Source organism: Triticum urartu, chromosome 2 (genome assembly GCF_003073215.2).
Source record: "Triticum urartu cultivar G1812 chromosome 2, Tu2.1, whole genome shotgun sequence".
Taxonomy (NCBI): Eukaryota; Viridiplantae; Streptophyta; class Magnoliopsida; order Poales; family Poaceae; genus Triticum; species Triticum urartu.
Genome location: NC_053023.1, coordinates 158,639,597 through 158,645,689, shown reverse-complemented (window position 1 = coordinate 158,645,689; position 6,093 = coordinate 158,639,597).

Here is a 6,093-nt window from a genome sequence, read left to right as displayed (position 1 = left end):
ATGTCAGTGAGTCGGTCAAATGTGTGCTGGACATTCTCATTGTCATTTCGCTTGAAGCGGTTGAAGAGGTTGCGAAGGACACTGATTCTCTGATCTCTCTGGGTTGAGATGCCTTCATTGACCTTGGAGAGCCAGTCACAGACCAGCTTGGATGTCTTCAAAGACTCACAACGCCATACTGTCCTTTGGTCAGATGACCAACAGATTGATATTCTTGGCAGTAGAGTCCAAGTTGAAAAGAATCTTCTTTGACATCAGCAGCAGTGACACCTTTCTCCAGCCTTGGGAACGCCCGTTCTCGACGACATTACATAGGTTGACGTCAATTGGCTTCAAGATGCATACGCATCTTATTCTTCCAGTAGGGATATTCCAGTTCCATCGAAGACGGGGCACGCAGCGGAAGACTTTAATTATCCCTGGCAGTTCGACATAGCTAAAACTCCAGGTGGTTAACCGAATCACACAGAACCAGGGAGCACCTTGCTCTGATACCAATTGAAAGTGCGTTATATCGACTAGAGGGGGGGTGAATAGGAGATTTTTATGAAAGTCTTCAAAACATGGGAGTTTTTGAAGACAAAACGAAAAATAGACCTATTTCCATGCAGCGGAAGGTAGACTACACTAGGCAAAACCATAGTCAAGTATTCAATGAGTGAAAGCAACAAAGACTAATAGAGCTAGGTAGTAAGGATCAGATAGGAAGATATTGTGGCCAAACAAACATGCAGTCACTTAGTGGAAGACAAATGATAAGCAAACATACAATGACTCAACAAGGAGTAAACAGTAAGTAACGTGAAGTGAAGATGAAACCAGTGACTCGTTGAAGACAATGATATGTTGAACCAGTTCCAGTTGCTGTGACAACTGTACGTCTGGTTGGAGCGGCTAGGTATTTAAACCTTAGGACACACAGTCCCGGACACCCAGTCCTGAACACGCAGCTCAGAACACCCAGTCCTCACCGTATTCTCCTTGAGCTAAAGTCACATAGACCTCGCCCAATCACTCTGGTAAGTCTTCAAGGTAGACTCCCAAACCTTCACAGACTTCGTTCACTGGCAATCCACAATGTATCTTGGAAGCTCAGAACGCGACGCCTAACCGGCTCGAGGATGCACAGTCCTCAAGTGTAATAAGTCTTCAAATCACACATACAAGAAGACTTAAGTGATGCCCAATTCTCTCTGGCTCTGGTGGTTAGGTCTTTATCCTCGCAAGGAATTCTCTCTCAAAGGCTTCGAGGTGGGTTGCTCTCAAACGACAAAAGCCGTACTTTCAATCTGAGCAGCCAACCGTTTATGGTTGTAGGGGGTGGGCTATTTATAGCCACTTGGCAACCCGACCTGATTTGTCCGAAATGACCCTGGGTCACTAAGGAACTGACACGTGTTCCAACGGTCAGATTTCAAACTCACACGGCAACTTTACTTGGGCTACAAGCAAAGCTGACTTGTCCGACTCTGGACAAGATTCGCTCTCATAGTCTTCACTCGAAGACATAGGTTTTTTGGTTAAGGCATCACTTCAGTCATTCTGACTGGTTCTCTTGGACCCCACTTAACAGTACGGTGGTCCTATGACTCAACACAAAAGAAAAAGAACTACGAAAGATCTAAGTCTTCGAGCTCCATAGGCTTCATAACGTGTCTTATTTTGTCATAGTCTTCAATGTGAATATCTTCATATACCACCTTTGGCTTCAATGTCTTCATACATTTTTAGGGGTCATCTCTGGTAGTAAAACCGAATCAATGAGGGACTTCTACCTGTGTTATCCTGCAATTCTCACAAACACATTAGTCCCTCAACTAGGTTTGTCGTCAATACTCCAAAACCAACTAGGGGTGGCACTAGATGCACTTACAATGAGGGTGTCCTGAAGGGTGCCCGTCTTGTAGCGGACGAATGTCCAAAGGATGTAATATTTGAGTAAACTTGCTCGTGTGATCCTGTATGATGAAAACTTGTTTCATATGCGCTATGCAACGCTTGTTTGAATTTAAAATATTACCTTCTGTTTGGCTGTTTATCCAATCTGAGAGATGGCTAGTCCTCGGCTTCTGCCCCCATGCCGCGAGTGCTAGGGTGTTCGGGATAAACCTGAGCACTCTTCTTCCCATTATTGGGTCCTTCGAGGGAGGTGCTCAGCACAGCGAACAAGGCAACCGGACTAATAATGCTTTATCACTCTCACTTAGCCATAGAATTCTATAATTTTAAATTTCGACGAAGCCCCTATTATTCGGAAGGCCGAATTCGGGGCGCGATACATGCCTTCAAGCCGGACAGGACCGACTCCTCGTTCTAAGCGGCATAAGTCTTTAGGGACTCGAAACCTCGCCGAACAGCGACCAGTCTCTCGCCTTATCATGACAGTCAGTTTTAGCTTTCTCTACTGAGGTGCTTAGCCCAGCAGAACCGGGGCACAATCGCAATAGTTCTCCTAGCGCTACCTTAGCTGATAGAGAGGAACGTAAGGTACCGAAACATAGGAGCCGGGCAAACCCAACATTTGACCAAAGACATGATTCAGAGCTGATGCATATAATGCTATAAGTTTGGGGTGCCGCACTTGTGAAAGTGTTCGGACTTCTCACACCATATTGTGGGGTACTTAAGCCCCTGGTGTGTTGGCCGTACCAAAGTGTACGGTTGCAAGGCGTCATTAATGAACACATATATATAACAATAATGCCACAATAGTCGTAATGTTATGCGTTGTTTATTCAAAGAGGTGCGTTAAAGCAGAATGATATAGATAGTGCAATAAGCAAAAAGTAGGACTATGTACCTTCCAAGGGCAAGCTGAGGAATAGTATTAAAGCAAATATTTCACTTGTTATCATAATCCACCTGGGAGTTCCGTGGTGTGGTGTAGCGTTCTGCCTCTCTTGGTTGCTGCATCATGTGTTCGGCAATCATGCTGCCGGACAAGGTTTCCAGAGATTAAAGTCCTGAAAGAGAAAAACAACAAAACGGGAAGCCCCTAGTGCGGTTTAGGCCGCGTCTTGGAGCGTGCCGTAGTTGTGCCCCCCTCCCCACCTGTGCCCATGGTATTTTTAATGCGTAATTATGTATGCGTGGCACGAATTTTGTCGTTTGGCTTGGGCCGGGGTGGGGGCTGTATTGCTACGCGAGCTCAGACCGTGCCGGTCGGTGTAGTTGCTGATTACTCTGAGCGCGTTTGAAGGTGTTCGGGTCTTGAAACGCCGAACTGGTGGATTGCTTTGAGAGGCCTCTTTGCGCTTCTGCTGTGAGGGCCGCAGTGTGCTCCTCCGTGGGAGAGAGCGCTCTGTGTTTCCGTTAACTGTGATGACCCCCCGGGGTCCTGGCATCTCGAGCTTGAGGTATGAATAATGCGGTACCGCATCGAATCTCACAAATGCGGTTTGCCCGAGCAGTGCATGATAGCCACTGCGGAATGGGACTATATCGAAGATTAATTCTTCGCTTCGGAAGTTATCCGGGGATCCGAAGACCACTTCCAGTGTAATTGAGCCTGTGCAATGGGCCTCTACACCTGGAATGACGCCTTTAAAGGTCGTTTTTGTGGGTTTGATCCTTGAGGGGTCTATACCCATTTTGCACAATGTGTCCTGGTAAAGCAGGTTCAGACTACTGTCGCCATCCATAAGGACTCGAGTGAGGTGAAATCCGTCAATGATTGGGTCTAAGACCCGTGCGGCGAATCCGCCGTGACGGATACTAGTGGGGTGGTCCCTGTAATCGAAGGTGATCGGGCAGGAGGACCATGGGTTGAACTTTGGGGCGACTGGCTCCAACGCATATACGTCCCTGAGCGCACGCTTCCGCACCCTCTTGGGGATGTGGGTTGCGTATATCATGTTCACCGTCCGCACTTGTGGGGGGGACCTCTTCTGTCCTCCGGTGTTCGGCTGCCGGGGCTCCTCTTCGTCATGGCTGTGTGACCCCTTATCTTTATCTTCGGCAATTAACTTGCCGACCTGCTTGAACACCCAGCATTCCTTGTTGGTGTGGTTGGCTGGCTTGTCAGGGTACCATGTATTTGACACGAGCGATCGAGTATGTGGTCCAAACTGGACGGGCCCGGAGTGCTTCTTTTAAATGGATTTTTCCGCTGACCGGGTTTAGAGCCTTCGAATCTGGCATTGACTGTCGTATCCTCAGTATTATCGCTGTTAATGCGGCGCTTATGTTTGTTGCGACGTGACCTGCTATTGCCGTCCTTGGTATCCGAAGTACCATGGTTTTTTGATATGTTGTTACTGCGAGCCAGCCAGCTGTCTTCTCCCGCACAAAAGCGGGTCATGAGTGTCGTGAGGGCTGCCATAGATTTCGGCTTTTCCCGTCCAAGGTGCCGGGCAAGCCACCCGTCGCGGATGTTATGCTTGAAGGCTGCTAGGGCCTCTACATCCGGAAAGTCGACGATTTGATTTTTCTTTGTTAGGAACCGTGTCTAGAATTGCCTGGCCGATTCTTTTGGCTGCTTAATTATGTGGCTCAAGTCATCGGTGTCTGGTGGTCGCACATAAGTGCCCTGAAAGTTGTCGAGGAATGCGGCTTCCAGATCTTCCCAACAGCTAATGGACTCTGCTGGCAAGCTGTTAAGCCAATGCCGCGCTGGTCCTTTGAGCTTTAGTGGGAGGTATTTGATGGCGTGTAAGTCATCGCCGCGGGCCATGTGGATGTGGAGGAGGAAATCCTCGATCCATACCGCAGGATCTGTTGTGCCGTCGTATGATTCAATATTTACGGGTTTGAAACCCTCTGGGATTTGATGATCCATTACTTCGTCTGTGAAGCATAGGGGGTGTGCGGCGCCTCTGTATTGGGCTATATCACGACGCAGCTCGAATGGTCTTGCCCGCTGTGTTCGGCCCGGCCAGATTGACTTTTACTGTATCCGGCATGATGTTTATTGTCTCGCATAGTGGCGCGCCCTCATGATCCGTAGACTGATCTTGCATGTTTTGCTTTGTCCTCCAATATGTCTCGCAGGTCTGGCGTATTTCCCCATGCCTTTTTATTTGAATGGCGTCGGGGTGCAGGCTGAGTTTTTGGCTGGAATGCCTCTCTATCGCGGCCACGAGGTGGCCGATCAGCCACGTCATACGCTTCTTCCTCCAGTCGGGGTAGCAACCTGCATTTTGGGTAACTCTTGGAGGGGCGCTTCGAGTTATATTCCTCGGCCGCGAGGACTTCAGTCCATCTGTCAGCTAGCAGATCTTGATCAGCTTGAAGCTACTGCTGCTTTTTCTTAAGGCTATTCGCCGTGGCTATAAGCCGGCGCTTGAAGCGCTCTTGTTCGACGGGATCCTCTGGCATGGAAAATTCGTCATCGCCAAGGCTTGCCTCGTCTTCGGAGGGGGGCATGTAATTATCATCCTCGGCTTCTCCATCTGCCGCTCTCTCAGGAGGGCTGGCTCCTCCATCCTCCAGCTCTAAATCTTGCTGGTGGGGATTGTTGTTATCTTCGGCACTATCCGAAGTGTTATTATCTCCTGTCCCGATATCACCACTTTTGCTTTGGCGGGACATAGAGCGGCGCCGCTGACGTTGGCGCTTGGGTTGCTTCTTGGAGGAGTCATCCGCCGCTATCTCGTCGCCATTGCCTTCTTTGGGTGTGTCCACCATATATATATCGTATGATGAGGTGGCTGTCCAGTGCCCTATGGGCAGTGGTTCATCTTCGTCTCCCGCCTCGTCGTCCATACCGTCAATGTCTTCGGAGTCAAAGTCGAGCATGTCGGTTAAGTCATCGACAGTGGCTACTAAGTGGGTGGTGGGCGGGCCGCGAATTTCTTCGTCGTCCGCATCCCAATCCTGCCTGACATAGTTCGGCCAGGATCCTCCTGACAAGGAGAGAGACCTTAACGAGTTCAGTATGTCGCCAAAGGGCGAGTGCTGAAAAATATCCGCGGAGGTAAACTCCATGATCGGAGCCCAATCGGATTCGCTAGGAATGGGCCAGGCGGTTTGGAGTCCATGGCCGGAGAGAGATGCGGCAGTTTGTCAACACGGCTCTTGTGCAGTGTAAGGTCGATGTTCGGCTCGATCGCCGATGAGGGTAAGGCCTCCGTGGCGGGGTCCATCCGTCCCTGG